The 23,698-nt window shown below is 33.4% G+C and overlaps 1 pseudogene across 1 annotated transcript in view; it reads left to right on the forward strand.

The window, feature by feature from the left end:
* The window catches only part of LOC112632269, a 140,556-nt pseudogene extending 117,334 nt beyond the window's left edge, over window positions 1-23,222 (forward strand). Inside the window, exon 2 of the transcript XR_003121370.1 lies at window positions 23,046-23,222. The product of XR_003121370.1 is annotated as an ATP-dependent RNA helicase DHX29-like (transcript). The remainder of the gene's footprint in view (window positions 1-23,045) is intronic.
* The last annotated feature ends 476 nt before the right edge of the window (window positions 23,223-23,698 follow it).

The raw sequence follows: 23,698 nt of genomic DNA on the forward strand, positions 1-23,698 counted from the left end.
TTGTAATGGATAAATCTCAAAAACAAACAAACAAACAAACAAACAAACAAACAAAAAAACCTCACGGGAAACGATCTGCATTTTTCAAGACTCTTATGAAATATCTACCAACTCTTTTGGAATGCGACAGCAAGTGACTGCTCAAAAGAAGTCCTTGAAACTGCAGTGCAGTTCAGGTTCTTGCTGTGTTAAGGACATACAGCAAAGTCAGTGAATTTCATGGTCATGAGCCCATTGGTGCCACTAATTTCTACAAACTATGTTCATGGTCAGAATAACAGGTCCCTCTACAAGTTCAAAGATATGATTTTAGCAGGAACATTATCAGCAAAAAGGCAAACCCATGTGTAGGTTAGTTATGTATATCAGAAAGGAAAAATGCACTGCCCATTTCTTAATAGAATGAATGCAGTGTAATCAATATGCCATAAAGTAGCTTGCTTTTTCCTTCAGTGAGTATTACCACATTGGGAGCTTAAGTTGGCAGGTTAGGCACTATGATAAATTAAAATTTGAGAACTGTGATTAACTGGTGAAAAAATCAGGAGTTTTACTGAACTCTGTATGAATGTTCCTTTGAAATGTGATTTTGAATTCTACCTTTCAGGCAAAGTCTTCTTTCTCTTCACTCTAGGCAAGTCTGTGATTTGCTTAGGCCAGTGGGACGTTAACAAATTCAGGGTTGCTCACTTTCAACTTTTGGAACATGTCTGCCACCTGGTGAAGAAACCCAGGATAGCCTGCAGGTGATGAGCGGCGTGTAGCCCATTTGCCCATGTTAATTCAACCGACAGCCTGGCAACTGCTAGAAATGTGAGTGAGGCCATCTTAGATCTTCCGACTCCAGTTGACCTGTCAGAGCACCAGGAGTTTATCAGAGAGACAAGCAGACAAATCATCTCAAATAAAAAGAAATGCCATCTAACCCACAGAATCATAAGTTAAGTGAATGGTGATTGTATAAGAACCAAGTTTGGGGATGGTTACTTTGCATAGTAATGGATAACTGATAAAGGCACTCACAAGTGACTAGAGCCAGATCGGGGTTGTTGAATGGAAAACGATGCTGCTGAACCCACATGAAACTTCCATCACTATTGCCATGGTAGCTTTCCTCATGAGGTCATTGGAAAAAGAAACTGACCCACATTCTCAGTAGAAGTAATCTAGTCCACCTGATTGTTGAGAACTTTCTCTACTCTTCTATGACAAGCATTTACATGAGACATGATTATTTTCATATTTTCTGACGACTCTCAAAGTTCCATCCACATGTATCTTTTCTAGACTCTCTTGTTATCCATCCTGTAATTTGTTCCTTTCAAACCTTTGCCATCTAGCTATACCATTATTGTTCATGATAAAGCCCTCCCCATTTAGAAAAACCCATTAACTCATGAATCAGCATAGATCTATGTACATCAAGCGATCTCCTTTTCCAGGTAAAGTAGAAAACCAGGTACATAGCACAAAGATACGCAAACTGTGACTCCCTTTACACAGTTTTTCAGAGCCACCCTTGAATGGGTGAATGCTGTTTCTTTCTATGGGCCAGTGGCCCAGTTAATTGCAGAAAACACTCTGTAGAATAGTGTGTATTAACCATGATTCTAGCTTCTGAAAACTTGATGCTTTAATATCTGCCCTAAATGCATATGTCAGACAATCTGGACAACCTAGTCATACGCTCGAGTCACATTGCCTTGAACTCCTGACTCCTTGCGTCTCACTCCTCCTCAGGACCAGTCCTCCTCCTATGGGCATGCCTTTCAACCAATATAAAGTCTACAACCCCAACCACCTTACTATTTTGGCTTTCACATCCTAGGCCTTGATACATTTGTTCTAATTACCCCAAGGCCTGGTAACAGACAACTAGATACAGCCTCCATTCCATAGAGCCTGCTGAAATTATTCAAACTAGCCCATCCTAAACCAGCATCCCTGCCTCACCTGTTCCTTTCTATGGAAACCACAATAATAGCTCTTGCTCACAAAATTCTTTTCTCCTGTATTACTAGAGTTATCAACGTTGGTGCTTCCCTATGCGCCCCCATGGCATAGAGTCTTCCTTTCTTTTGGAGTCTGATTAAAATAAAGTATATTTCAAGGGCTCCCATTTCCTGATCTGTTGGCCTTAGTATACCCCAAATTGTCTATTAATACACAAAATTTGGAAACACAGGCCCAAATTATTTTTCTTCCTTAATTGATTAGTGATATAGATTTCCCCATATGACTATAATTTTGAGGGGAAAGAGGGAGTCATCCAGGTACGTGCCTAGGAAGTTCGAACCACTTGCTGATGAAACATTCTTGTGCCTCCACTTGCTCAAGCTTGATCTTCTATATATGACTTTCACTTGATGTATTCTTGGTGACTCAGATAACAACCAGTTAATCATGCCAGTTTAGGTCACATTGGAGGTTAAAGGCTAAAATCAAGCAATCAATCTTAATCAGGGTCCAGCAGGATGAAAGTTACTTGTAAAAGTAAAGATAATACTCTTCAGAAAGCAACATGCACTTTAAAATCTTGAAGTTCTAATATGTGATTAATCTGTATGAGACTGCCAGAGGTTGCATACAGTATCTGTATTGGTAACAGATATGTAAGAACCTTGAATCTACTGGATACATAAGAGTAAGTGACAGAGCTACTATCATATGACCTGAATCTGCCATACAGCTTTCTCCTGTGATGTCATGTACCCTGCTTAAAAAACTGTTGGCTTTTGTATATATACACAAATATACACATCCTGCCAGTATACACATATATATATGTATGTAATGGCAATTTATATAATATTTTAATATATAAAGTTTACAATTATATATAACATGGCTATAAAGTTTGTAGTTTATATAACATATATGTAAATATATATGTGAGAGTGTGTGTGTATATATAGTGTGTGTACATGCATGTGTGTTGTTTTGCATGTGTGTGTGTGTGTGAGTTTGTGTATGCAGAACATTTTTACCCCCAAAACCAAAAGATAACCCTGGTAAATAGCCACATATCCCATTGAGGAAGCACATTAAATAAGATTCATACTTTAAATTTTTGGTAGCATAGGAGAATATTACCTCAAGAGGATGCAGCCTACCTTCCCTTCATTCAGGGGGTTCTTTTTCTGTGAACTAGATCATGTCTGATAATTGCGTGAGCAGTCACAACTCTTTGGGAGCAATTAAAGCCTGGTCTGTGTTTACCATTGCAAAAGAGTTTTAATTATACAGATCAGGTGAGCCTCAAGTAGGAAATCCTCCTATCGCAGTCATAGTAACTTCCAAAGATCTATGTGGAGGAAAATAATTCTGATTATTGCTCCGGCTCTCTTATCCTCATTAGAGTAACTAGCTTCCCTTTATAACCACGGCTAAATGTGGCCTCCTGACCTCCGCTTGTCCAGCATCCCATTACTATCATTGAATAAAGGGAGCCCATTATGATAGCACATTTTCCTACGTCATTCTTGGCCTACAGAGAACTGAACACTAACAACCAATTATTTTCATGTTTTCACCAAAATTTGGTATTAACAGTCTTCTTAATTCTATCCATTTGGGTGGAATCAAAGTGGTATTTCTCTGTGGTTGAACTTTGTATCTCCCATAAAATTAATGATATTGATCACCTTTTCATGTTTGTCTTGAGCATTTGTATATTTTCTTTGGAGAGTATCTTTTCAAATCTTATGTCAATGGGGTTGTTTGCTATTATTTTTTTCACTTATAAAAATTATTTATATATTTGGAACACTAGTAGTTTTCAGATATATGCATTAAAACTATATCCTGCCATATCTATTCATTAGAAGTTTAATTTTAATCAAATCCAATTCACATTATCTTATTTTATAGTTACTGATTTATAGATATTGATAAAACTTTGTCTCTCCATAGCTGCATAGAGGCTTTAAGTTAACTATGTCTAAACAGCTCTTCAGTTTAATATGAGTTAGTGCCAAGATTCATTTCTTTACATGTGTTTTATGTGTTTTTAAATTTTCTGCATTGCAATTTGATTCAAAATCATCCTTTTCTCCTTTGAATGGGTTTAGTGACTTTTTCAATAAATTAATTGACTGTATAAATATAGACTTATTTCTGAATATACTCTTGTTTTTCATTACTCTATTTTTTCAGATTTTGTGTCAATACCATGTTGTCTTGATTACCGTTCATTGATAATGAATCTTGACATTAGGTAGTGTAAGTCCTTTTTTGAAAAAACAAAATTGTTTTAGCTATTCCAGATGCTTTGTGGATCCCCTTGATCTTTCTGACTTTGCTTTTGTTTGTTGCTTTATTCTTTTCTGTTTTGCTGGAGAAGATCTAGAGTTAACTCTAACCATAATTTGCCCCTACAGTGTCTCGTTCCTTATGAAAAGTGTCTTTACTGACTGTCAGGGGTGTCCGTGAGGACTGTACAATCTGGCTGATCAGAACTAAAATATTTTCAAGCCCTGTGTAAGCTGTGGGTGTTGCTCAGCTAATAGTTTTCAGAACATTGTTCTCTGTCTTACTTTGTAGAGTTTTAACCTTTGTACAAACAGATTAGTGTATGTACAAAAAAATAAACAAACAACAACAGCAACAACAAACCCTCAAAGAAACCTGTTGGGAAATTTGTCTTCAAAAAGCCTCCTTCTTACTGGTATTGTGCCCAGCAAATTCCAGCTCTATTAGTCTCTATGAACTACAATCATTTTCTCCTCAATTCTAAAAAAAACTACCATTGTATGATGGGATTCTGCCTACCGATACCAAAATCTGGAATGTCAATCTAGACAAAATATAAGAATTATAAATTTTACCGAATTTATCTTCCAAGCTGCCTGTTCTATTTTTAGTTTATTGAGAACTGTTACCATGAACATATGGTACATTTTGTCAAATGTTTAATTGGCATTTATTGAAATTATCTGAACTACTAAGGGCTGAAATTAAAGAGATGAGCTCCTGATTAAAACCTACATGTGATTTTACAGGCTTGCGTATAGGCAATTAATTACAAAGGCATTTCCTGGTAGACCCTTCAGAGGGAAGCTGCCCTCCCACCCCAGAACGAGTGCACAACCAGTACACTTCAGTCTTTGAAGGAAGTTACATTCAACGTCTCAAGCAGATCATACTCCTCACATATTTGAATTCCAAGACAGGTACCCTCATTCTGAGGTCTCTATCTGAGGCCTTGAATAGAACTCTTTTTAAGGAGCCTCTCTGCTCAGGCCTTCTTTCTAGAGTAGAAGGAAAAGTCTTGGAAACACTTTTCTGTACTCTCACTCAGCCTGTTCCAAGCTCTCTGCACCCCTACTTCCCCAACCCTTCTACTCCAGAGTCCATAGAAACTTTTAAGCCCTTTGTTTGGGACTCCTTCCTCAGTCGATCCTCCTGACCCCTCTGTGCATACCATTCCTTGGGGGAAAATGGAATAGGGTCGGTTGGTGTTTCTCCTGATTTTAGACACTTGCTTACACCAGTAATTGTCTAAGGGTTTAATTATTTCTTTTTGACTTGTGGCTTATTTGGCTACTCTGACACCTGGCAGCTCAACTCTCCTTTGACCAGCCTGACTGAGCCATTGACACTCTTTTGTGTCTCTTTCTCTCCCAATCTCTTTTGGCTTGGGAAGTTTCATTTATAAATTCTATTGTATATATATATTTTTTTTTTTCCTAAAGGGAAGTCTTTGTGCTTTTTTGTCGTTGTTCACTTTTTTAAAAAACATATCTTTTATTAATTGATAGTATAATAATTTTGGAAAATACAGGTCCTATATAAAAGAAATAAATATTTAAAAATGTAAGCCCATCAGTACAGCCTTTCAACAAAGTCTGTACTAATTTACATTCTTGTGATTTGTTATATGAGAATTCCCACTTTACTGAGCACCAAAAACTAGTGTTGTCATTTTTCTGTTCTTCACCAATTTGATGGCTTGGAAATTGAATCTTATTTATTCATATGTGTATTTTCTAGTCACATTTATTTTTATAATGTATTCTTAAAAAATGTCAAATTTCTTTAGGATGTTAGTGTTTTGCTATTAGTTTTTAAAAGCTATTCTTTGTGAAATATATTAACTTCTTTTTCTACATTTTTGCAGATACTTATTCCAAGGTCATCATGTATTATTTAATTTTTTGATTATTAAGGCTAATAAGTATTGTTTTAACTGATAATTTTGCTTAATGTTATATTACTTTGAATATGTAAGTTTTTAAAAGTCTTGTCTATCTTGAGCTAAGTTAAATAGCATTTATATGTACAATTGGAAAATGTTTACATTTAATATCTTTAAGTTTTGTTTTATTTTTTAAAATCAATTATTACATTATACATTAAGTTATTGAATGTGTAGAATACATTGCATTTCTTTAATTTATAAAAATCAATCCACTGATTTCATATATATATACATAAACACACACAAATATATAAATAATGTACTTTTTCATTGCAAAATTTAAATTAATAAGGATAATTATAAGAATATACTGAGAACTTACTTGTAGTAACACAGGAAAGCACTTACATATACTTTCTGATGTTTTAATCAAAGCACTTTAAAATGCTAAAAAAATGAACAAACAAAAAACCTTATGCCAAAAATATTTTCCAAAGATATTTGTAGGCATCTACCAGCACTTTGAGAGATTACTGAACACCGGCTGTGATCTGATGCTATCATTAGGGAGATCCATGATTAATTTTTTAGAGTATTGTATAATTCCTTACTAAATAAATTTACCTGTTTAAAGTGTCATAATCTGTTGTTGGTTCGAGTCTGTCTCAAAGTGGGCCCACTGAGTCTATCAGCCTGACCTGTGTTTTTTCCCCCTAGTTTTGAAGATGTAGTTGGAACAAGGATTGGCAGAACACTTACGTTGGTCCCTTGACATATGCAGTGAGGATTGTTATGGTAAAAAGGGCCAAGTGAAACCTCTAGACTTGCTTCTTTCTTCAAAATATTAAACCAAAAGCAATACAATATATTTCGAGACTCATCATGTCTCTGTTGAACTTAGCCTGTTTGGACAGTAAAGAAGTGGAGAGATTTGAGAGATCTTGGCGGATATTAGTGAGTTGTCATGAACTATTCCACGTTGTTTCAAACTAGAGTCAATGTTACAAATCTGGCCTCTTTACTAGCATAAGTTTGGATGGCCCCTTACATCTGGTGGGTAACTATGGACATTCTTGTCTACAGTTGCTGATTGACTTGTAAGCATAAAGTTTTAAATACCCCAGATGCTTTGATAGCACATGTGTGCCAGGAGTTGGCAAATCAACTTCACTCCTGTTACCAAAACTATAGTCAATCTAAGATCCAACAGTAAACAAAAGCCACTTTAAGTTTTCCGGGTTTGGAAGTTAATATTGGAATTAAAGGCTTAGAGAAATGTTAGAGGAACTATGAAAGGATCGGTCAGGAAAGCTAACTCTGAACAGTAAGTAATTCAACAAAAATTTCAGGAAAGCAACCAGAGATCTCAGCCAGAAGCTCCCAATAACTGTCTTGGAAACTGCTGCAGTGCTAAAGGTTCTATGTGAAACTCTCACTAATTGTCTGTGTGTGCAACAGCCAAGCAGGTAGTTCCCCTGTGCTCTTTGAAACAGTCCAGTGAAACCTCTCATCTCTTCATATCTGGCTAGGATTGCCTTCAGAGAATAATGGCTTCTCCAGATTTTCTGTCTTCCAAAGCTCACACCAGTGTTTTTTGTTGGCGAAGACTAACATAGAAACATACTGAGAGAAGGTTTGGGGAAATGCAGAGGAGACCTTGGAAAGCTGCAGTAATGATGTCAACTTGACAATAGCCAAACATCACAAGAAGAAATCAAATTTTGTGAATGAAGCAATAACATAGTGAAGTCGTTCAACATTTCACAGCTGTTAAACAGCACAGTAATTTTTTCGTGGTTGTAAGTTCCTTACCCCACAACCCAAAGCAAAGGACATATCTTGTTTACTTCTATGATCTAAGACACCAAAATATTATCAGTTGTGTGTAAGCATTAAATAAATAGTTGTTAAAAATTAGTGATAACATAATAGCTTATTTAAAAAGATAATTTTTTTTGCTCAGAAAATTTGCCTAGACATTTTAAAGACTGTTTTTTATCTTGTTTTCTCTCTATCTGTTCTCCCTACCTAAGCCTAAAGCTATTCCTAGCATACATTAAAACTTCCAGATCTATCCTCTGAGCATTTTGAAATTTTATGTCCTTGTGATAATTATTTTCCTTTGTCCTTTCATCACTTTCAGCACACTTTACTCTAAAGCAGCAGTGCTCATAAAGTTTTATTCTGGCCATCTTTTACACAATTTACGCTTGTGAACCTTTTCTCTTGTGAATCTTTTTATTCTTGTGAAGTTGACAGATGGATGGTTCTTCCTTCACTGTTATTTCTTACCTTTTTTTATATAACATTTTATATAGAGCTCTTCAAACATCTTGTTACAATGTCTGATTTTTTTCATATATTATTCAATTTTTCACTTAAGGTCTCTTACACATTTAACATTTGAAAATTAGGAGTTTAATTTCATTCTAACCTACTGATCTCAGCTTAGTAGATGTAATGTTCTTTCTCAACTTAATAGAAAAAGGAATTCTAGATACCAACTTTTCTTTTTCAGTAACTGTTTAACTGGAGGATCTTGGTTTGATTTTTTAAATTGGTGGTTCTCTTTTAAACTACTTAATGACTTGATATTTCTGAGAATTTTGGGAAGAGCACATTGGAAGGAGTTGAGAATCTGTTTTTGTCCAGTATTGACTCTGCAGGCTATGCTAGCAATTTTTTGAATTCTTGTTTAAAATATTTTAGGGCAGATAAAGAAAGTAAATAAAGTTATTGCAGTTTAATAATTTAAGATTAAAGACTCAATGCTGGGGTAAAGGAAGAATGAAGAAAGAGGAGCAACAAACTTGCCTGTCTGTCAACATTTAATTTCTGTATTTGTTGTGAAGACCCAGTAATCTCGGTGATATGCTATTCTTCACAGATGTGATTACCTTCTTATTAGTCAGCCACAACAAGTAATATTTGCCAATCACATGAAATGTAAGGAGGGCTTAAAAACATATACCTCAAGGGATAACAGCTGTGCTGACAATAGCACAAGGCTTTCTTTATAAAACTGTCCATGGAATAAATGTTGCCTTCCCACCAACAGGTGCCTTAGGAATTTAAAACATTTTACTAATTTCATGTTAACAAGGGCTAAAGATTTTTTCTGGGTTTACTTTCAATTTGTTAATCAATTTTTGAATTGTACTAGCCATTCTCAAAGTTGTTAGATCACTGAAATAAAAAGTGCAAAAATACAAAAATGAAAAAAAATACTCCCAAATTCTAATGTATTTTTATGAAACTCCTCAAAAAACTCTGCTTATCATTTTAATTTAGAACCACTGGTCTTTCTGTTTTTGATGCTGTTATTGAAATCACATCTTTTCTTCATGTATTTGCAGTACTCCTTTTTAGTGTGGGTACAGGTTCACTCTTACTTTTGTGTGTCTTTGGCTAATTCAGTAACAATTGAAAGAAGAGAGCAAGTAATTCCTTGAACTCAGATTACTAATATCGAAAGAGAAACTCTCACTTTTAGTGTTTATCAGTTGCTTTTCTTCTTAATGAACATAAACAATCTAGCTCTGTTCTTTACAGAGTTATGCTAATCTTCAGTTTTATTTACTATCTTATCAACAAACCCATATCTTATACTATAACATTAAATAATAAATATCATAATTTAGAATGTTAATTTTAACAATAAGTTGTTCTAAATATATTTTATTGTGACAGATAATTTTTGTTAGTATTGATAATATCTGTACGTTTAATAGAAAACCCATTAAAAATTATCTCCTGATAGACACATACTCTACTAAAAGATACCTTCAGAACCTGTAATCAGTCTTGACATTTTCTTCTGAAATACTATAATTTAATACATCATAAGTTGTATCTCAGTAATACGGAGTTGGTTAAATTGAAATTCCTTCTGTGTTCTCTAAGTTATAATGATTATATTGCTGTCAATCAGAGCAAGGATCCAAGTGGTCTTGTAGAAATAAAATCATAGGAACTTTCTTGTTAGCATGGGGAAATGAGATAGGTCATTTTGTCATTCTAATCTTTCTTCATTCAAAAATTATTCTTGATACATCTTTTGAAATATATACCAATTTTACTCTGTTGGGATCTTTCAAGCTCAGTGAGAGCAAAAGAAAATCATTCATCTAAAGTCCACAAATGTAGAATGTGTCAGTTGGCAACTGGCAGTGGAAACAGTTCACTTTTATATATGGTAAAGCTACAGATGAAGTCTGGTCCGCTTCAGAGAATAAACTAAGTCTTGGCTGTAATGATTCCTTGTCTTCCCAAACTATAAAAACAGGAGGGGAAAGTGATTTGAACAAACTGTCTCTGTTTTCCTCTCAGGAAATATTGGATAAAACAGCTCTTTTTATAATACATCTGGTTTGAAAGGATGATTTCCTTACTTTTAAACTATAAAAATATATACAAATAATTAAATGAAATATTAACTTTTAATAACAGAGAAATAGAAGAGAATATGATACTTTGGGTTCTCCCTATATTCCTAAATATTATAATAAATACTATACAGAATTTATCTTAAATAACCTTTGCCATAACTCCTGGAGTAGGAATTAGGAATTATAACCTTTAATTTACAAACATTGATGCTTGAAACGCAACTAGTTTCCCCAAATTTTCAGAGCTCCTCTGAAGTTTTTCTAGGATAGAGAGTGTATTTCAACAAACAAATCAGAGCCAAGATTTAGTTTCCCCATGTGACCCTTCCCAAGACTGAGGAAGGGGAAAGAAAGAGAAAATCATCCTTACTGTTGTTTGTGGGATCAGTTTAATATGGAATAATAGTATCTAGAACATAGTGGCATAAACCATAAAAGGATATTAAAGAGTAAGAAATGTAAAACTGTTTGTACTAACCAAAGTAAAATATGATGCGGTATTTATCCAGGCTAACTTCCTATCTTTTCTGCGTAATATGTACTTTATATTTATATTTTATCTTTGAAAGACCAGAAGTAGTAGGAACATGTAAAAATCTACTATATCAATTTCATTTATTATTTTTTAAAAATTGTTTAAACTTTACATATGCTTTGATGTTATTTGAATATGCTATTTTTAGAATTTTTTTTTTTTTCTGGGTTGTAATTTTACTAATACAAAATTTAAGGCTTTAACTTCTATCATATTTTCAAAATAAACAACTTACATGATTTTTATTTGTTAAGCACTATTTGTAAATAGTTATTGAATAAATATTAATTTAATAGTTCTAAGTATGAGGGAAGAACATTCTAGGCAGATAAAATAGCTTGCAATAAGGGCTTGGTATGTTCATGATCTAGCATAACTGAATCCTAATAAGTTAGCGAGACGGAGAGTACAAAATATGCAATTAGCTAGTAGGCAGAAGCCTAACCTGAAAAGGGCTTGAAGATTTAACGATATTTGGCTTTTATCTTACTTATATGTTTAAAAGTTTATTCTAATTGTTTAATAATTATTGGATAATTATAAGGCAGTGAGAAGTAAAAAGCCAGAAGAAGAATAATCACCTAAATATAGCAGTCTAGATGAGAATCAAGGGTGGCTTTTACAGGGAGGTAACAATACAGATTATGGAGATAAATAAATGAATATGAGATATATTTTGAATAAGTTTATTAATGAATTGGATATATCAGATAAGGATATGACAAAGCTGAGTATTTCCTTGAACTTATATGTAGATGGTTGAGGTATTTCAGGTTGACGAAACTAAGATTAGAAATGGGGTTATTTTGGAGAGCAGAGAGAAATAATCAAGAAGCCTGAATAATTTCTATTAAATGAGAATGTCAAATGGGCATTTGGACATGTGATGTAGAGACAAAGTAAGACCTTAATTTGTGAGTCATTGACATATAAACAATGAGTGAAATTGTGAACTTCCACAGGCACAAGAGTAGAAAGTTTAGAACAAAGACAAGGGTCATAAATAATATTGATATGAATAACAGAATGTAGAAATGTTTACTAATTACTTATGTGTCAGGCAATACAAATATTTCTATTGGAATTAATATTTGCAAAAACAGTATGAGGCCAGTTATATCATTATGCATAATTTACAAATGAAAAAAATCAGGCAGAAAGAAGCTCAGAAACTTGCCAAGAATCAACTGAGCAATTGTAATGTAGCCCGCATTTGAAAACTGCAAGTATGTATCTCAGGTCTACAAGTATGTATCCTTTCCACGGCAATAAGCCATGTTCATACATATTCACATATATACTACTCTGAGACAGAAAGAAAGAGAGAGAGAGAGAGAAAGAGAGAGAGAATGAAAGTGAAGCCGTAAAAAGTTAATAGAGGGCTTTTTGGGAGAAACAGTGAATCAAAATGCTAATGATGATCACATACTATAGCCATTTATTTAGCATCTGAAAACTGAGATTTGACAAAAAAGGCAAATAAATGTATAATCACAATAAAGTATAAGTACTGTGAGAGAGAGCTATGATGAGTACTATATTAATTTACGAGAAGAACTTCTCAGTCCTGTGGGAGGGTTGCTAGAGAACTTGATATTTGACCTAAACATTGCTGGATGGGGTGAGTAATAAATTATCACATAAAGAGTAGCAGATGATATCACTATTCTATGTCAATGATGATTTTTCCGGTATCAATGATATTTGCAACATACTCTACTCATTATTTAATATATATTCACCTCCCCAAAAAGTATCTAGGAAGTACTTAATAACAACATTTTGTAAAACTACAATAAATTGGAGGAAGATTCCTTTTAAGATGTAAAAAAGTCATAGTCATAATGGATTGTTAACATTAGATTTAATTAGTATATGTAAACACAGTCATAATATTGTAGTGTTATGTTTATACTATGTTATTAATATATAAAACAAAGTATCATATTATGGCTATTTTTATTTTGTCATGTTATTAGAAATTCTACATTATTATATACACTCAGTTTTTAGTTAAATCAAAGTATTTAAATGTTTATCATTTTAAAATATACATATAACGACATATTGACAATGAATAATTCTTTGCTTTCCATTATTTATAATTGGATAGCATTTAGTGAATATGGATGCAAGGATAGTTCAACATGCACAAGTCAATAAATGTAACTCACCACATAAACACAATTAAAAACAAAAACTCTATGAGCATTTCAATAGATGCACAAAAAGCATTTGATAAGATCCAACATATCTTTATGATAAAACCCCCTATGATTTAGGAATAAATGAACTATACCTCAAAATAATAAAAGCTACGAATGATAAACCCACAGTCAACATCATATTGAATGAGCAAAAGTTGAAAGCCATCTCCCTAAGAACTGGAACAGGACAAGGATACCCACTCTCACCACTTGTATTCAACTTAGTACTGGAAGTCCTAGCTAGAGCAATCAGTCAAGAGAAAGAAATTAAGATTATTAAAGAAATTAAACTATGAAAGACTAAGGCAAATTATCTCGATTGACTGATGACATAATCTTATACATAGAAAACCCTAAAGACTTCTCTTAAAGACTCCAAGACATGATAAATTATTCAGTAAAGTGTCAGGATACAAACTCAGCATATAAAATCAGTATTATTTCTATAAACTAATAACATTAAAACTTATAATCAAATCAAGAACTCAATCTTATTTGCAGTACAAAAAATAACATGCCTAGGAGGTTAAAGAAGTATACAAAGAGATCTGAAAATACTGATGAAAGAAGTAGATGACACAAACAAATACACAAGTATCCCATTCTCATGGATTGGAAGACTCAATATTGTTAAAATGATCATACTGCCCAAAGCAATCTACAGAGTCAAAGCAATTCCAATCAAATTACCAGTGTCATTTTTTACAGAGTTAGAAGAAAATCCTAAAATTCATATACAGCCACAAAGAGCCCAAGTAGTCAAAGCAATCGTAACAAAAGGAATAAAACAGAAGGCATGATGTTATCTAACTTCAAACTATACTATAAGGCTATAATAACGAACATAAGAAGCTTCTAGTGCAAAAATAGAAAACGGGACATTAGAACAAAATAGAGATCTCAGAAATAAAGCCACATATATACAACAAACTTTTTTTTGACAAAGTTGACAAAAATAAACAATGGTAAAAGGGCACCCTATTTAATAAATGGTGACAGAAAAATTATACAGTCATATGCAGAAGAATGAAACTGGACCCCTATCTCTCATCATATACAAAAATTAACATAAGGTAAATTAAAAATTTAAATGTATCTAGTCTATCATTGATGGGCATTTGGGTTGATTACATCATGGAATACTATGCAGCCATAAAAAAGAATAAGGTCACGTCTTTTGCAGGGATATGGATGGAGCTGGAAGCCATTATCCTCAGCAAACTAACACAGGAGCAGAAAACCAAACACCACATGTTCTTACTTATAAGTGGGAACTGATCAATGAGAACACATGGATACAGGGAGAACAACACACATTGGAGCTTGTTGGGCAGGTGAGGGGGGAGGGAAAATATCAAGAAAAATAGCTAATGCATGCTGGGCTTAATACTTAGGTGATGGGCTGATAGGTGCAGCAAACCACCATGGCACACATTTTCCAACAAAACAAATGTGTACATCCTGCACATGTACCCTGGAACAAAAAGAGAGAAAGAAGAGAGAAAGAAAGAAAGAAAGAGAGAAAGAGAGAAAGAGAGAGAAAGAGAAAGAGAGAGAAAGAGAAAGAGAGAATGAGAGAGAGAAGGAAGGAAGGAGAGAGGGAAGGAAGGAAGGAAGGAAGGAAGGAAGGAAGGAAGGAAGGAAGGAAGGAAGGAAGGAAGGAAGGAAGGAAGGAAGGAAGGAAAGAATTGAATGTAAGACTTGAAACTATAAACAACCTAGAAGAAAACCTAGAATAAGCTTTTCAGGACATTAACCAAGGTAAATTAAGATATTAAAAGTAAATGTGACAAAAATAATAAAAGACCAATTAGACTTACTTAAACTAGAAAGCATCTGCACAGCAAAGTAATAATCAGGAGAGTAAACAGACAACAGAAAAAATGGCAGAAAATATGCGCCAATTATGCATCTGAAAAGGAGTAATATCCAGAATTTACAAGGAACTCAAACCACTCAAAAGATAAAAAGAAAATCTCAGTTAAAAAAATTGGCCAAAGACATGAACAGACACTTCTAAAAAGAAGACATAAAAGTGGAAAGCAAACATATGAAAAAAATTTCTACATTGCTAATCATCAGATAAATACAAATTAAAATCAAAATGAGATACCTACTCACAGCCATCAGAATAGGTGTGATTAAAAAGTCAAAAAACAACAGATGTCAGTGAGGATGAAGAAAAAAAGGGAGCATTTATATACTGTGCATGGGAATGTAAATTAGCACAACAATAATGAAAAACAATATGGAGATTTCTGAAATCACTGAAAATATAGCTACCATTCAATCCAGCAATCCCACTACTGATATCTACCCAAAGAAAAAGAAATTGTCATATCTAAAAGACATCTGCACTCGTATGTTTATCACAAAACAATTCACTACTCACAATTGCAAAGTCATGGAATCTAAGTATATATCAGTAGATGATTGAATAAAGAAAGTGGGATACATGTACACAGTGGAACACCATGTAACCATAAAAATAATGAAATCATGTTCCAAGAGGCAACATAAATGGAGTTGGAGGCCATTATCCTAAGTGAAATAATTCAGATTTGGAAAATCAAACATTTCATGTTCTCACTTATAACTAAGAGCTAAACAATGGTACACAGTGTGATGGATAAAAACAATAGACACTGGGGGACTCCAAAATGGGGGAGAATGGGATGAGAAGAAGTGTTGAAAATTATCTATTGGGTACAATATTCACTATTTGGGTGAGAAGTGCACTAGAATTCCAAATCTCATCACTACAAAATATATTCATGTAACAAACCTGCACATATACCCAGTGAGTCTATAAAGTTATTTTTAAAATAAAATATACCAGATATTTTATGATTTTTTAATACTTTTTGGGTTTCTTGTGGTTCATCTAATAAGTCAAAATTTCTTAATATAAAACTGCCCACAGTTATAACAACGGTATGGTAAAGAGTGTGGACTATAAGGTAACTGAAATCAGAGACCATTAAAAGATTTTAAGGATATTGCTCAGAAGGGGCATCTACCACTTTGTTTTTCTGATAAAACATATAAACAAATGTACATGCATATGTATGCACACACTCATACACATATGCACACACGTTCTTTAGTATAAATTAAAATTGCCTAAACATATATATGTGTGTATGCATGTACATATGTCTGTGTATGTATATGTGTATCTACATAGGTATATGTGCATACATATATCTAGAGTTTCTCTATATATCTATATCTCTACATAAAGAAACCATAGATATATAAAATGATATATAGAGATATATTGTGAGAAACTCTTAGAAATTTTATCCTAAAGAATATGAACTCAAATAATTAAAGTTATATTTTGTTTTCTCTAAAACTTGCTGCAGAGCTGGTCAAGTTTACAAGATACCTAGTAATTCTAACCTCTTTAACTTACAAATGAACTAAGAGATGATCTGAGATGTTAACTTAATTAACTCCCATGCATACTGAAAAGTAGTAAATCAGGACAAAAACTTGAAGTTGTTTGTAACAGTTTCCATATGACTGAGGAAAGATCTATTTCAAAATAATGACACAAGTTTCAACTGCAAAGTAAACTGTCAGCTATAAAATATTAAAATGGTGATATTTCTTAATACATAAATTATTTCATAAAGGACTAATAAGTATCACATTTAATATTTATTATGAGTCAAGTCTGTTTTTCCTCAAAAGTTTTACTTTAATGAGTATTAGCTCCCATATCAGTAAATAGAAAACAATATTAGTATAACTTAGAAGCTGATTTGTTTTATATGTAACTTTGTTCAGGTACATTAATATTTTAAAGCTTCAGTTGACAAGTTTCCTCACAGAAAAGTGTAACCACAGAATCAGCACAATCTGGTTCAACTTTGTATCATAAAATAATGAGTTGTTTGTCAGTTGCCATGGACTCCAGGTTTCAAGTTTGTAACCCAAGCTTGCCCAGATTAACCACACATGCAACCACAGGCAGAAGATAAGTCCTCGATCCAAGGAAAAGGGACTGAATGAAGAAGCACACACCTCATGATCCATCATCCAATTAGACTGAGCCCTGGCACCACACCATGACATAATCCAGTTAGATCATGATTCCAGACATCACTTCATTGCAGTATCTAATCACATCATTCCTCATTCCCTTCTGTTTATAAAACCTACCCTAGTCTCTAGCTGAAGAAGACAAGTTTGAATGCTATTTTCTGTCTCCTTTCTAGTTGATTCATAGTAAATCTTTCTTTTCTCAAAAGCCTGTGCCATTTAGTATTGGCTTCTAAGCATGTTGGGAAGTAAGGGCATTGCTAACTTGGTAACAAAAGGACAAACCTAGGCAACATAAAAACCTTAAGAATAATTAAAGTCTCTACAAAAATGTCTTTGTTTAATGAAAATAGTAGTTGATTTATGGCTTCAAGAACTTCTTTGATTCTACTCTGTTAAATTATTTCAGAAAGTGAGAACATAAATGAGGAAAAGGTGAAAACGTTTCCTCCAAATTAAAAAAAAAAAAAAGATGAAGAGTAGTACACTCTCTCTTTATCTCTTTAGGTATTTGCCTATCAATGTTTATTGATTTCAAGTTGAGAATTTTGATAACTCTGGTCTTTTTTGAAAGTGAATCCCTATAAGGATCCACAGTGAATGAAGAAAGCAGAGTTTACATTTTAAGGCTACTAAGGATAAGATTCTGTGTGTGAATGCCAGGGGAGAGCTAGCTATGCTACTGGTTTTCTTTGGATGGTTACCTTTTTAGGAATCTATACTTGAAGAGCTGCATGAATTTTAAGTAATCTGCTTCTAGCTTTATCTTTATTTATGAGCCTTGATATTTTAGCTTGCAATTTAGCAAAGCATGAGATTATTCAGGACTATCTATATAAACAACAATGTGTGTACATTACCCTTAGTAGGAGTCTACAAAATAAAACCTGTAATGCTGCCTTGTCAGTAGATCTATACTAATTAGGAGTTTTCTTCTTTAGTTCAGCATTTTCTCTCCCCTTTTAATGTGCCAAATGTCTTTTTTATGTTATGTTCTCTCTGTTTGGACAATCATCTCCACCATTTATAGCTGCCTAAAGCTTTCAAGTAGCGTCTTAACTGAAAGCTCCTTAGGAAGATCTTCTCATTTTATAGCACAGATTTTAATCACATGGACTTTGGAATCAAATTCCTTTATTAAAGCATACCTCTACCACTTATGAGATAGGTTATTGTAGTTAGGTAGAATATTTAACTTCTCTCTGTCTTTATTTTCTCATTTATAAATTGTAGGATAAGCATTTAGTGTCATGTAAAAGATATAAAAGCATTCAAAAATTTTAGATATAGTACATATGTTAGTGGTGGGTTTTTAATATGCCCTTCTACTTATTTTATCAGGAGTGCAAATAAAATCTCTGTGGAATCAGAAAGATTTTTTTAAACTTTACAGTAAATAACATGTGTATCTATCTCCATGCCCTTGTTGCTCTAGTCATTACACTTAGGGTGACACCATGAGAGCCAATGGTGGGAATTTTCCTGCATGAGTGGTTGTAAGTCCAAAAATAAGAGGTTTAGAGGATGATTTTCCTGTGCTTATACAGTAGAAGGAGGTCGCTATTCCTCTCACTAGCTCGAAGTGTCTCCTCCATGCACTAGTAGACCCACTTTTATTTTCTAGCTCTTTAAGATATGAAAAAAGTCTTTGCTGGAGTCTGATAGGCTGCAAGTCTCAGCTTTTAAGACCTACAGTTATCTCCAAGTGGTTGGGTCTCATTCCTCATGGATATGCTAATACCTAGAAAGATGAATCTTCAATCTTTCCAGGAACCTTTGGTACTTAACCTAGGGAGCTAGTCCAGTGCTGTAAATGTTTGGGAATCTCCAAGTAATAAGAGACATTTTACTGCCCTCCAGGGTCACAGCAATCAACTAGACAAATGTCTACATATCTCCTGGTATGCGAAGATGGCTCTAGTAAGCTGGGGCTTTTTACAAGAACACTGGGAAATTCAGGGAAGTTTTTCTTTTTTTCACAATTAGAATTAGCCTGAGCATCACTAGGCATTTTTATTATATACTTTCAGAGCAAACTTCTGTTTCATGACATATACCACTATTGTAGTTGTATTTATGTGTATTATTTTTGCCAAATGTGTGTATAAACCTTTAATTTGTTTCACATGTGATTTTCTAGATGTGTTGTATTTTTGCCTCTCAAATGTTAATGCACAATTCATTTGAAACATTTATCTGTCATAACATTTATCAACCTGTCCTTTCTTCTGTTGGACTTTCACTCAAGTGTTGTTCAATATAAGTTTCTTTCATGATGGATATGTTTTATATCTGTGCAATTCTATATAATAGCCAACAGCCTTATAGTGTTGAGCACTGTATATTTATATAATGTGTGTGAGAAACTAAAGAGTTAATTTTATTTCATTTTGATATATTTAAATATAATTTAAATAGCAACATATGGCTGTATGGCTGGTGGCAACGACATTGTATCTCATAGTGCATTTTCTTCCACTGATTTTTTTCTGTGTGTTTCAAAAAAAAAATTAAAATCATAGTTGTATAAATACAGTCAGGAAGATCTCTAAAACCTCCTCTAAGTTAAATACGTCAGTAGAAAGGCTCACAGATCTTAACAAAGTTGTTATACTCGTGGTTTCATTTCATTTTAATGAAAGGATACAGATTAAAAGAAACAATAGGAAAAGGCTTATCGAGCATGGTGCAGGGAAGAACAAGCATGAAGTCTCCTGTTGTCATCTCTTAAAGGAGTTGTGTTAACATATTCCTCCTGGCAACAACGTGTGGCAATACACATGGAACATTGCCAAGCAGGAAAATTCATGCAAGCACTGGTATCCAGACTTTTTATGAGGGCTGGTCATATAGACACTGCTGACCACCCATATGGCTGAATTTAGTCGCCAGGCCCTCCAGAGACTGAGGTGACACCATATGGTACAAAGTCCCTAACATAAACTACATTGTTAGCATAAGTAAAGTGGCATAGCACAGGGTCCTCCGGCAAATGAAGACACTCTTATCAGGCAGTACATTCCAATAAGTTCAAATTACTCCTCAGAACATCAGTGCAAAACAACAAACCTTCCTTTGGGCAAGGTTAATCTTTTACTGAACATAGGTAATACATCTCAAGATAGTAAATTAAGTCCAAAATTATTTTTCATCAATATTTTTTGACATTATTGGGACTTTACATTTTTATGTAAACTTGGAATCTATTTTCTCAATTTCACAATAATTGTTCTTGAATTTCTTAAGCAATGGTAGCTAGGGCATTGATAGAAATAATTGAAGAGATAATTGCTGAGGAAAGATTAAAGTTTTTCAGAATGTGTCGCCTGCCTTTACATCTGGCACTGCGTTAAGAAGAAATTTAGTACAGAGTTTGGGAACACTTTATCAGGGAGCTTATATTTTAATCAGACTTTAAATAATAGTAAGTTAAATTGTTTAGAAATGCAGCAAGCATAGTGGTCAAGGATGTGACATAAAGTTACATAAAGTTGCATTGAAATTTTGTTGGATATACTATTCATCACTACCGCTACAACTTGTTCTTATGTTACTAAAATATTTAAGCAATTCGAGTAATCATACAACATGGCAAAGTCCTCAATTTTTAAATATCATCTATTTAAAAAATCTGGATAATATGCTTAGTGAATCCAATCAATAATAGAGTTCAATCATATCTAATACCACCAATGTTATTTAGACTCATTAAAAGAAAAAAGGAATGTCATAATTTAAAATATGTGACAAACTTATACAGTGTTTTGTGAAGAAAATGCAATTTACAAATTTCATACAGTGAATATTTAATTGTCAACAAATTGTTTAGCACTTAATAAGTGCTATGCACTGTTCAAGCACTTGATAAATTTTAACTCCTTTAGGGTTGATAACCTTGTTGGGATGAGTATTTTCTCAATTAACAACACAGTGTTATGTATTTCCTTAGTGTGTAAGTTTAGAATATGGTGAGCCTGTCTCTCTAGTTAATTAGAGATACATAATACAGTGATCACTGATGCATTCAAAATTCATTAGAAGGGCAAGAGCAGTTGGTTTCCTTCCTCAAGTGACTACACAGGCAACATGGAGATCAATAAGCCTCCAGAAAGTGAAGAAGGTATTTTACATACTATCTGAACACCAAGTTTCCGCTTTCCTCAAAGAATACATAATTCACTAAATCAATAGTCAGGATTGTAATTTTACATGGTTTAGTATGTACTTTGCAGGAATTACTGTTACAACAGCAAAAAGCACTTGGAAAGTATCTGAAATTATTTTTCACTCAACGCTATATATTTCTCTGTCTAACTATGACAGTGCTGCCGTTCAGATAAAAGTATTTATGGTGGTGTCAGTTCATATCAAGCACATTGGGACAGTGAGAAAATGTAATCTAGATGGAAGAAAATTTCATCTGATTCTCAAGAGTCCATGCTCTACTGTAATGCATTAGAAATTACTATCAGAATGTTGTAACTTGCACATCATCCCATCTCATGAGACATTCATTATTATAATAGAAGTGCCTGAGGCTTCTTTTATTCTAATACGGTCTTTGTAAGGCAACTGAATAAACAGATGGTTAGTGTAAATACAGTTTAGTGCTTCCCAATAATTATTTCCAGAAAAATAATGTTGGCAGAACAGAAATAATTTTGACAACTGTTTATGTCTACATAAAATGAATGTTGACATAGATATTCAAAAGGGACATTAACCATTTTTCAAACATAGTATGTCTTTGTTCTTATTGCCAATGTTTAAATTTTTCATGTTAGCTCTCTGCACTACCTTAAATTTTTATGATAAAACAATTTTTTGTTTTATAAAGCATCTTTCAAAGAATGTTTGTATATATTACCTCTTTTGATCTTCAATCCTGAGGATACATTGTCACTCTACATAGGTAGAGTAGCTTGTTCTTTTGAAAGAAATGGTTCAATAACGTTACATTTTTCTTCACATAGAGGATACCCTATTTTTTGATTAAACAGAATATAGCTAAGAAATAAGGGTTATTTTTTGCTTTTTATGTTTTTTATCTTTTTTTGTTTTATTTTATTTTTATTTTGATACAAAGTCTCGCTCTTGTCCCCACCAGGTTGGAGTGCAATGGCACTATCTCGGCTCACTGCAACCTCAGCCTCCTGGGTTCAAGCAATTCTCCTGCCTCAGTCTCCCGAGTAGCTGGGATTACAGGTGCCTGCCACCATGCGCAACTGATTTTTGTATTTTTAGTAGAGACAGAGTTTCACCATGTTGGCCAGGCTGCTCTTGAACTCCTGACCTCAGGTGATCCACCCGCCTCTGCCTCCCAAAGTGCTGGGATTACAGGCGTGAGCCACCGCGCCTGGCCTATGTGCTTTATTTATTATAAATTATATGGAAACAATATAATTATAAATTAATTTAGTTTTTAATAAAATCAAGGAAAAGCAAATTAAAAAATACTTCTTCTGCAATTTTTTTCCTTTATACAGTTAGCATAAAGTTCATTTTCTAATAAAATAGCCTCAATATATTATTAAATGACTACAAAAATGATGCCTATATTTTGTATCTGTGTATAGAATGCATACTTTTTTATATAGTATATATTGTGATTAATCCAATTTAAATAATACATTTCCAGAGAGTAATTTTATGTCCTTTTCTTCATTCTGTATTTCTTCATCCATTTTTGCATACTGTGGCTGACATTTCAATGAATTTTCCCCTAGAGCCTTACTTCTCAGAGCAAGATGGAAACATTTTTAGGGAGCCATATTGAACTTGAAGAAGATGGTGTTGGAAGGTCAGATTCAGAAAAAATAAAGAAGTCTAAAATCAATGAAGTGTTGGATGCCAGAATAACAACCAATAACAAATATGTTGGGATAATATTTTCAAGTGATTGACTTTGTAATTTTGAAGAAAATCTCACTCCACCAATTTAAAACAGTCTTTTATTATTTGCCATGTCTTCAATTATGCTTTTTCTAATCTCATCGACTTTTTAAAGCCATTTAAGATATGGAACCCAGTTACTGAGAAACTTTTAGGACATTTTAGGGTGGACGTTCTCATTTCAAATCAGGATAAATAGTCTGTTACACAATTATAGATAATATTTACTTCTCAGTGCCCATATCTGCCTTACATTTCTCTAATTTAATTTTTAATTTTTTCCATGTTTATGCTGTTTAATCCCATGTTTAAGTGCTTACTCATTTCTTAATGCCAAGTATTCTTTCTTTATATATATTTTATTTCATTCTGTGGGCAAGGAGTCATAGAAGCCCAACTGATCCCTTAAAAGGTATGAATCAGATAATTTTTTAATTTTTGATTTTAGATAATTTAATATTTTATTATAAATAAAAATATTATTTAA

Source organism: Theropithecus gelada, chromosome 1, assembly GCF_003255815.1.
Source record: "Theropithecus gelada isolate Dixy chromosome 1, Tgel_1.0, whole genome shotgun sequence".
Taxonomy (NCBI): Eukaryota; Metazoa; Chordata; class Mammalia; order Primates; family Cercopithecidae; genus Theropithecus; species Theropithecus gelada.